This window comes from Rhea americana, unplaced genomic scaffold (assembly GCF_003343005.1).
Source record: "Rhea americana isolate MKP2758 unplaced genomic scaffold, rheAme1 scaffold_151, whole genome shotgun sequence".
NCBI classification, from domain to species: Eukaryota; Metazoa; Chordata; class Aves; order Rheiformes; family Rheidae; genus Rhea; species Rhea americana.
Window position 1 is genome coordinate 1,452,762 of NW_028185606.1, and position 6,979 is coordinate 1,459,740.

General features: G+C 37.6%; 1 long non-coding RNA gene across 7 annotated transcripts in view; it reads left to right on the forward strand.

Moving 5' to 3' along the window:
- Positions 1-6,979, forward strand: part of LOC146598839 (uncharacterized) — a 186,506-nt gene that overhangs the window by 74,604 nt on the left and 104,923 nt on the right. The window lies entirely within an intron of this gene.

The window sequence follows — 6,979 nt, forward strand, 5'->3', positions numbered from 1 at the left end:
TTTTTTTTTTTTTTTTTTTTTTTTCCAGAGCGCTATGCGCTAATCGAAATATTGATAAGAAAAGCTGCTGCTTGGGAGAGACAGTGATAAACTACAACATAAACAACTTTCCAGTATCACACTTCTGAACTGAAATTAAACTGTGGTCAAGTTGAAAAGAGCTGGGACAGCAGTGAAGGATAAATAACTCTCCTTTCTGACTTCTGTTACTTTCACACACAGGTAGTATGTGTCTGCCTATCAGAGGCATCAAGTACTGGAGACAAATAGATTGGAGATGCTGCGGCCTTATGTATGAGAAATTTCTCCACCAGTATTGGAAAGGGTGTGCATAATCCAGTATAAAATACAGTAATAGTGGTTAAATTTCTCCTTGGTGCACCTTGGCAGAATTAAGGTGAATAGGAAAATAATACGGTTGCATATGATTTCTGACGTTTGACTTTAGGAGGTATRCCATTGTTTACATTGCTTCTCAACATATTTTGGCTTTGTTAACAGGCCAAAAGTTTTGCCCATCCTRTATCTCCCCTCTGTCTCAATGAGTATATGATAAATCTACGAAGCTGGTGTTTCTCAATTGAATTAAGTGATCTGAATGTCTTAAAACTGTATTTAAAATGTAGGCTGCATCTGTACTCACATTTGCAATGCTGCAGAGCATTTTCTTATCCTTTGATAGTTGTTTCTTTAGCAATTACAGCAGTAACCTATGTGGAAAAATAGCACCTAAAGCAAACTAGCCAAACCACAAATAGTGTTTTTTCCTGTCTGGTGATGAGAGCTAATTCCACTATTTATTTATTGTTTTTCATTGAACTTCCTGATTCCTAGTTAAAAATAAATTCAATAGTTTACTACACTAACAGTCAGCTAAGTTAAAAAAAATCTTCACCGTTAGGAGTAGCCTCTTGATGTGAAATGATGTAATTTTCAATAACAAATAACCAAACCCTGTAGTGGTAAAATACCTAAAAATGACAGCTTACCAAAAATAGATTAATGTATATAATAGGAACAAACTATGCTGTACATTTGCATTTCAGAAATTTCTGTTTCCTGCTGAAATTTAAATGCTGGCATACTGTGTGACTGCTTTTTACCAGTACACTAACTAATGTGAGATAGGAAACTGAGGATAATACTGTGTTGARAAGAAATTTTAAACTGAGAGAGGCAATGCTTAGCAAACAGATCAGTGTCTGATAGAATTTGTCTATGCAAGTGGACATAGTATGTAGAATCTGATAAAAAAATTTAAGGAAGTTACCATATGGTTGTGACCTGAGAAAAATCCTCTCAGACTACCTAAACAAATTTGACGTGTTGACCATGCAAATAATCTTTTTGTAAACTGTAAATCAAGCATGTACTACAGCTATATGTTATTAAATGTATTTTAATTTATAGGTCTCTTCTCAAAAACCATCAAGAGGTGAAATTTCAAAAAATGGCTCTGCAATTACTTAAACAATATACTTCAAAAATTGCTAGAATTGAGATCTGAATAAGAAGCTATTACAGATATTAGATATCCATGCTAATATAAAAAATTGCTTTATGCAGTCATTCTTGCTTTGGGATTAGCTCAGGCTTACTTGGTCCTTTATTTTATTTTCATGAGAGACTGACAGGCATGTTTGCTGGAAGATGCATTTGGGAAGTCTTGTATCAGATGTTCTCAAACAAAACCAGTACAAAACGTGAGTCTTTATTAGTGATACAAAGCAAGGAAAACTCCTGGAAATAGTCAGCATGTCTTCTTTTTACTGTAAAAATGTGATGTGTCAATAGAGATTTTTTAATTTTACTAGAAGTAAGTTGGAAATTTGATTGGAAAAATTACTCAGATAGCAGTTTAGTCATACTGTAGTTGCTGTAACTTACACAAATGTGGAGAATGCAGTGTTGTCTAGTGGTTGGAAAAAGAGACCAAGTCTTGCTGGTCTTGAGCTGGGTTTCATTCCTCATCTTGTCATTGCACAGATTAACCACTATGCTTTAGCTTCCCTATCTGCAAAGAGAGAATAAGGCTGTGGTTTTACATGCAGCTAAAACAGATGTACTGACTTGCTGTTACCAGAAGTAGAAAATCCATCTGCGTTGACCGTACTGTCCCGCCCATCACTCCTTCCRCCCCTCTTCTCCCCCCAGTTTTTCAGAGCATGAGGAATCTGCCAGGAAAGAAAAAGAATTATGTTGCTAAGTTGGTTCTTAAGTTGGTTCTTGGTGTTGTACCCATACAGGAACTGGATTCCTAGAAACCCTTGTAAAATGTAATTTTTCTAATCTTCCTTTATCATCACAACTCATATTCTTTTCCTAGGCTAAATAAAAAGCTGTTATAAAATGTGATGCAACAGTTTTATAGAGAAAGACAAGAGAACAAATTTCGACGTAAAGCCACTGGAGGAAGGGAAAAGAAATAAAGGCTTGTGCTTCTGCTTTCTACTGAGATAGAATTAAAAAAAAAAATCAAAGAACTAAACTGCAAGATAAATAGGTGGTAGCATCTGGCAGTTGGCATAGAGTGTGGTCCCTCTCCAGGGGTTCAGGAGCTGAATGGATGGTTATTTCAGCAGAGGGCACCAGAACAACAGAAGTATGTTGTAGTGACTTTGACTTGCTCTACTCAGGAAATATTAAAACTCTTGATATCCCTATAGCCTAGAAGTGAGTCTGCATTCTTGTAATGCTGTAATTTCTTGTATTTTATAATACTTTAAGTTTTTTGTCATGTTTAGAATGAAGATGTTGCTGAATGACACTGGAAGCTCTAGGATTAAAACAAACTAAGCAACTGCTGTATAAGCAGAATGCAATAAGGATTACTATGAGAATCCATGATGCATRCTACTGTATCAGGATATAGCATCTCTAGAAGACATCAGTCAGTGGGACAAGGAGRATAAAAAGATGGGACAGCTGAGTGACACTTCTAATGAGGAATTATTGGAAAGAGGTTTCTTTTCTTTCCTGACCTTCCTTCATTTTTTACAGCAATGGAAGCAACAGGGCATGTTTATATAGATTTTAATTCCTAGTAGCCTGAAAACACAAACGTTAATAACTAGTGATACTCTGCACATCTGTTACGAATAGCATCAGAGAATTGCAAAAGTTTTTACAAAATTTTGAACAAATTGATAGGATTTCATGAGTTATATAGTATTATCTAGCTTGTGTAAACTGAATGTTAGAGAGAAACATTCCTGGAGTAATATTAATTTACGATTTTGCCCTTCACATTCCTTCATGTCATTCAGGCTTCTCTTGTTTAAATGAAACCTAGGTTGGTATTTTGAACAGCTTTATTGCTATCATCCTCTTATTATTTCAGAATAATCATATAACTAGCTCTAAAAGTTGCATCTGAATTAAATGGGCTTTGATGATATTCAGCATACTCTTTAATGAATATTGGTTTCTTTTGTAATGATTATGTTGGATGGATATGCTTCAATCTTTTGTCTGTTGAAATTTATAAAAAGTGCAGGAACTTTAGGTTTGTTGATGTGTATGGAAAAGCATGAAAAAGTGTGAAGAAGACAGGGTCCTGATTTTCTTTTTTGCTATCCTTTATTTCATACGATACATGCAAGAATCTTGGCTGTGTGAAATAATGAGGGCATTTTATAAAATGCATGCAGCCAGTTGGAAAAATATTTAATTCTTGCCTTTCATTCTGATATTAACAGGTTTCAAAATGAAAAGTTTTCCATTATCATCAGCCTTACAGCTCATGAAGATACTGAAACAGTAAACTGAAAGGTTGCCAATGCATTAAAAATCTTTCTGAAGAAGGCTATTTTGTTACCAAACTAACATTTAGCTGGCAAAAAGTAATATAAAAATTGCATCATCAAATGATACAATTTTACAATTATACTAATACTTTACCTAATTCTCTCAGTCATATAGGCTAATATAGAGATTCATTTCTAATGTATAATTTGAAGAACATCAGTAGGTTGGCCACTGATATGAACTGTCCTACATTAGTCCCTTTCGGAAGGGAAAAGGAAAGAAAGGAATGGAGACTGAGACATCATGTTGTAGAATCAAAACTAATTATTACAGGCTTTAAGGACATACAGGAAAGAGCCATGCAAATAGTTGGAGATAATATGAGCAGATTTAATAATAAGCTGAAATGAGATAGGAAAATAGCAGCCCCAAACTGCAAACAGCAAAAGCTTTTTGTGCTTCATATGACAAAGCAGTCTATCATGCAGGAAAGAAATGGCTGTTTCCTCTTTAAATTTTAGGCATTTCCAATACCTTTCTGTGTTGGATGACTGGAGAAAATAGACATTAAAAATAATCTAGGAGTCCAGTGGGATCAGTTCTTGAGAAAAGAGGGAACAGGCTCATCTTCTGAACATTCAAAATTCAGAATAAAGAATAATGACTTGGAAAGTGTAACTCTGATGGAGGTCTAAAATGAGTTTTGAGATTTAGAGTATCCATCCCAGCCACGTTACTTAATGAAAAGCATAGCTCATTCCAGACCCCACTTCTCTGAACAATGTAGTACTGTGGTAAATTCTGTTGTAATACTAAAAAGTTGTGTTAAGAAATAAATACTGGAGATTGACTGATTATGGTAATAGGATACTGGAGATGGTAATAGAATTAAATGCTTRATGCCGAGGGAAAGCATACGCTACCTGAAACTGAAAACTTTTCAATAGGAATAGGAATAGGAAGTGGTTGAAGTCTCCAGGCTGGAATATTTAAAAACAGACTGAACAGAACTCCAGAATGAGGTACTTTGTACAATCATCTGACAGACTAGGAAGTAATCAGATGTCCTCAACCTTGGCCATTTCTAGTTCCTGTGACTTCTAACATTTTCACTCCAAGCACTCCAAGCTCCAAGCTTCTACACTGGAAAGGACTAGTAACTTCAGTAAGGTTCRCATTCCCAGAATAACATTCAGGAGAGGAACCTTCAAAAGATGGCAAWTGTCAACAGAAGATTTTCTGGGATATCTACAGTTTTAAATTATAGTAATAGGATGAGGTTCATATTTCAACTGATCTAGGATATTGTGTTGTGAGGAGATACTGCTTAGTATTTACTTCCAGGAAGAAGGGCTAATTAAATAGGAGTATGGGGATTCATTTTTTTTTTAATAAACTATGCTGCAACTTGCTGACTGGTTATATGAAAGACTATGTTTCAGGACAAAGAATCATACATATTTGTAGAGTCTTTAAGAACTAGTGGTCTTAATGTTTAATTGGGGCATTTTAGGAAGTAGTAAGATGACAATATAATGATTTAAAAAAAGTACTAAAATGTGATTGTCCCTGACTACTGAATCAGGCTAAGTTTGTTATTTCTGATTAAATCATTCCTTCAGATATCGTATTTAATTGCATAATGATGGTTCTGAGGCTTCAGATGCTTACAAACATGGATTGTGTTAGATTTCTGTTCTCTGTAAAGCAGACTTTTAAATCTTGTATGTTAATGTCTTTAAAATAACAATAAAACAGCCATAATGCTTAAGATTCACACTGCCATGTTAAACTTCCCCATTTGCACTTCTTTTGTAATTCACAGTATGAGTTGTTAATGCTGAAAGATAGGAGCTATTCACAAAGGTTTGTCTCCCTCCACTCTCTAGTCAACAGAGAAGGAGAGACAAAGAGACAGCTAATGGGTAATTTAGAGCACCGAACTTAGGCCCTGGGTGGCAATTTCATTTAGAAATGAGCCTCCCAAGGTTAAAGGTGGCTTTTGTACATATCCTGCTTGAAGTYTGGGGTGTTGGTAAGATCCCAGCTGTCTGCAAATATGGTAAGAAAACCCTGGTGTCAGAATTTAACTTAATAGCTTTTCTTAATACTGTTTTATCGAAGCACTGATTCTTGTCAAGCACTAAGCTGTGTTGTTGTGGTGGAGCAGCCTTAATAGTAGACACATTTCTTTAGCAGAATTGATAGAAATAAAAAGTTTACCTTCTCGGGCTCCATTGCTTGTAAACAAGTTAACATGAAAATCAAAACAACCTGCAACCAATACATGAGTCAGAAGTAACAGCTGAAGATCAAACTTCCCCTATGTAAACTTTCCCTTTTGCTTAGGAGTTTAGCTCTGGTTTTCATCTCCGGGTTTCTGTCTGCATGTCACGACCCAGCTTCCTTTTGCAGGTTGCTGTCTCAAGCTGCTGGCTCTGGACCTGGTTATTTCTGACCTTGCACTGCGCTGTTTCAATGGTATATCAAGGTCACATAGTCCTCTGCTGTTTGGGTGTTGAACTGATTAACACAGTGCATGTTCGTTACAGTACCGTACATAAAGTGTTTAGAAATGCAGTGATTCCACATCCAGCATCCTGCACAGGCCTCCGCTGGAAGGGTTTAATACTTCTAAGCCTCTCACACTGGGGAATAACAAGAAAAAAAGAAATTRGCATATGATTCTGTAACACTTCACAGGGAGAAAAACATTAAAAARGTGCTATGAGTGCCTTTAAAAACACCGAACTCGCCGAAGCACCAAGGCGTACAGAAGCCGTGCAAAGCAGACCACGCGCTGGGCTTTGAGTCCTGCCGAGTCCGAGGCGTCCTCGCCTGGCCGCAGGTACTGACGCCTCTAGCTGGGCCTATGAACGATCAACTAACTGCGGGGTAGCACGGGACCGCCGAACCCGCTCTTTTGCTTGTCAAATTTGTAAATAACTTTTGCGCAAACGGCTTAAAATCTGGCACCTCGGCTGCCGTTTTCATGAAACGCGCCTCGAACTGATGTCACCCCGAGGCTCCCGGCCGTTCAACACTCGCTCCTCCAGCCCCTCGAAGGCCCGCAGCAGCCAGCCAGGTCGTTAACGTTTTAAAACTTCACTTGGAAAAGGAAAACTGGCTCCGGCTGGGGCCCCCGCGGCGCCTCCCCCGTGCCCGAGATGGCGGCGGGAGCTCCAGGCGAAGGGAGCGCCGGGGGGCCGCGTCCCGCCGCCGCGGAACATGG